This window comes from Haplochromis burtoni, unplaced genomic scaffold (assembly GCF_018398535.1).
Source record: "Haplochromis burtoni strain Fernald_Lab_line unplaced genomic scaffold, NCSU_Asbu1 Contig_4117, whole genome shotgun sequence".
Classification (NCBI taxonomy): Eukaryota; Metazoa; Chordata; class Actinopteri; order Cichliformes; family Cichlidae; genus Haplochromis; species Haplochromis burtoni.
In genome coordinates, this window is record NW_024586478.1 from 1 (window position 1) to 3,488 (window position 3,488).

The following is a 3,488-nucleotide window of genomic DNA, read 5'->3' on the forward strand; positions in this document are numbered from 1 at the left end:
TTGCAAAGAAGATTTGGTGGCTCCAAGTGTTGTAGAAGAAAAGATAAACATCTCATTTTGAGAAATCAGCCTTTAAAATTAATGTAAGTACTGTGAATAAAAAACAAACAGCGAACCAATCAGTAGTCGCCAATTACTTTTGAAAGTAATTGATAGTCCAATAATCCACTCAAATGTAAATAAAAGTTCACTTGACAGCTGCATAAAGTTTACCTGTTTATACAATAATATAAGTCACATTTCAAATGATCATCTGTGGAAAAGTTTGAATCCTGACCTGAGAGTTTCCACTGCACACTGTGAACTCTTTAGTCCAGAAGACAGAAGCTTCACTCCTGAATCCTGCAGGTCAGAGTTACTCAGATCCAGCTCTCTCAGACTGGAGGACTTGGAGCCGAGGACTGAGGACAGAGCTTCATAGCTTCTCTCTGACAGGTTACAGCTGCTCAGTCTGAAAAATAAAAGACAGTCTATACAAGAAATACTCATGTAGCGTTTGTTAATACATTTCACAACATTAAATCTTGACTTTCTATTTTTAAAGAAAACATAAAGATACTAAGAAACAACATCATATGGATGAACTTTAATTAATAATTCTAAAAACAAAATGTTTTCTGATCTGACCTCAGAGTATTCAGTTTACAGTTTAAACGTTGTAGTCCAGCAGACAGAAGCTTCACTCCTGAATCCTGCAGCATTCTGATACTCAGGTCCAGCTCTGTCAGACTAGAGGACTGCGAGCTGAAAACTGAGGACAGAGCTTCACAGTTTTCCTCTGAGAGTTCACAGATGTTAAGTCTGAAGATAAAAACTTGAACACAGATTGTTGTTAAAGTGTAATCAGGGTGAAATAGCTTATTGTATTGTGCTGAGCAGGTTAGTAAAACTTCACTTTAACTTGGAAATGAATAAAAATGCTATGAAACAAGGAAACTGGATAAAAATATAAACAAAAACAAACATCAAACACATAAACAAACAGAACTAAACAGAATACAAATTGATCTGACCTCAGAACATTCAGTTTGGCGTGTGGACTCTCCACTGCAGCAGACAGAAGCTTTAGGCTGTTGGTACTCACCATGAGCCCGTGAGAGGTTATGGCTGCCGCGTGGGGTAAAGGTGCCGTCTGGAAGTTACTGCAGGGGTTGCCTACCAGGTCTTAGCGAGGCACGAGCGTCTTACTGCAGAGGCGCACGTGAATGTGTCTGGAGGACGCACTTGCTATGGTATCGCAGAGTATCGAGAAAGTTTGCCACTCATACTACCCACTTCTCTCTCTCTATTTTTCTTCTTGTGACAGCTGAATCAGCGTTATTGGCATGGCTCGAATCTGGACTTGGTAAGAGGGCGTACTGATAGGGCATAATGGAGGTCCAACGTGGTCGTTGGTGGAAGAGATAAAGGGAAAAAGAGATGGAGACATCGAAACATAATATGTGATCAAATTAAATATTGTTTATATGGTTGAGACCTTTTTTTTTTTTTTAACCTTGAGACTACTGGGAGTGAGCCTACTGGCGGTTATGTCGTGCGAAGTGGGCACAGATATGACCATGAGTGCTACCAGTTCAGTGCACACGATTGGTACCTTGATGGTACCTCGCTCAGGGGTACCACAAGGTAACTATTCGGTGGATTCGACCCCTGACCTTATGATCACGGGGCGACCACTCTGCCTACTGAGCTAATAATTCTGTGTACACTATCATACAATATTAACTAAAACAATGATTTTAGAAAATGTTACTAATTCAATAATCATTATGCTCGTTACCTGTGTACTGTGAGGAACACTGGATTTTAAACACTAGCTGTATAAAACTCTTCCTGTTAAAGGTGCGTATAAAGGAAATGAGCTGAAATCCTGTCTTCCTTCTCTCACCCCAACCAATCGCAGCAGATGGCCCCGCCCCTCCCTGAGCCTGGTTCTGCCGGAGGTTTCTTCCTGTTAAAAGGGAGTTTTTCCTTCCCGCTGTCGCCAAAGTGCTTGCTCATAGGGGGTCATATGATTGTTGGGTTTTTCTCTGTATCTATTATTGTACGATCTACTGTACAATATAAAGCACATTGAGGCGACTGTTGTGATTTGGCGCTATATAAATAAAATTGAATTGAATTACATCCCATTTCAGGTACCTGGAACCTGAACCTTCTCTGGAAACCTGGGACGCTGGCGGGTTTCTCTTGCTTACCTATCTGCTCATCCTCTTTCTTTCTGCTCGCATGATGATTTCCTGGTTGAGTTTGTAAAGACTTTTGCTCAGGACCTTCTTGCTGTGCGGCAACAGTGCTAACCACCGTCCGCTGTATGTTTTTCAGTCATTAAATCAAACCATGAAAGATCAGCTTGCTTCTCGTGATGAACCTGTCTGTTTTCGATTCCACACCAGGGTCTGCCCACTGGTAAGTTCGGAGGATACTCACACAAACAAAAAAAACCCAGATTGCAACTCCAACTCTCTGTTCTAGTTAACCAGACCTTTCAGGCTCTTGTTCAATTAGAACCTCATGGAGTCTGAGTTAGCGAGACAGTTAAACATCCCTCTATGCGCCCTTAATCCGCCCATTCCCACTAAGTCATTAAATAACCGAGTGTCCCCTCACATAACTCAGCGCACAGAGCCTGTCACCCCTGGCAATCACAAGAAAACACTTACCTTTTTTGCTTTTCATGCACCTCACAAACCACTCATACTCGGGTTTCCTTGGCTAGAATTACATAACCCCCACTTAGACTGGTCAGGTCAGAGGGTAATCAGTTAGAGTCTGTTCTGTCATTCAAATTGCCTTGTTTCCACCCGTCCACCGGAACCTGTGGAACCATCAACCAACACTGAGACTGTTTTAGATCTCTCCTCTGTGCCCACCAAATGTCATGATCTTCAGGAAGTATTTAGCAAAAGTAAAGCGCTTTCACTGCCACCTTACAAACCACATGACTGCACCATAGAACTCCTCTCTGGGTCCACCCGGCCTTCTAGCTGGCTGTATAACCTGTCTAGACCTGAGTGTGCGGCTATGGAAAAGTACATTAAGGAATCCCTCGGTGCAGGCATAATCCAACGATTGTCATCTCAAGTTGGAACTTCTTTTTTGTGGGGAAAAAGGATGGCTCTCTCTGGCCATGCATTTACTTCAGGGGCCTCAGTGATATTACCATCTAGAATAAGTACCTATTACCTCATTAGCTCTGCTTTCAGGCCATTTCACAGTGCCACTGGGTTTACAAAACCCCACCTCCGCAACGCTTACAACTTTTTCCAGATCAATCAGGGAGACAAGTGGAAGACCGTTTTAAACATGCCATTGGGGGACTACGAGTATTTGGTCATGCCGCCTGGGTTAACTAATGCTCCCGCAATGTTTCAAGATTAGTTAACGATGTCCTCCGGGACTTCCTTGACAGGTTCGTATTGGTGTATCTGGATGATATCCTCATTTTTCCCAAAACCTGTGAGGAACATCAGTCTCATGTCCATGTC

At 42.7% G+C, this 3,488-nt stretch overlaps 1 long non-coding RNA gene across 1 annotated transcript; it reads right to left on the reverse strand.

Moving 5' to 3' along the window:
* Positions 1-11: 11 nt before the first annotated feature.
* LOC102295894 lies at positions 12-1,070 on the reverse strand. Its single transcript, XR_318216.3, has 3 exons — positions 1,014-1,070; positions 628-801; positions 12-451 (listed from the first exon to the last, which is right to left on the reverse strand). It is a non-coding gene; the product is annotated as an uncharacterized LOC102295894 (long non-coding RNA).
* Positions 1,071-3,488: the final 2,418 nt, after the last annotated feature.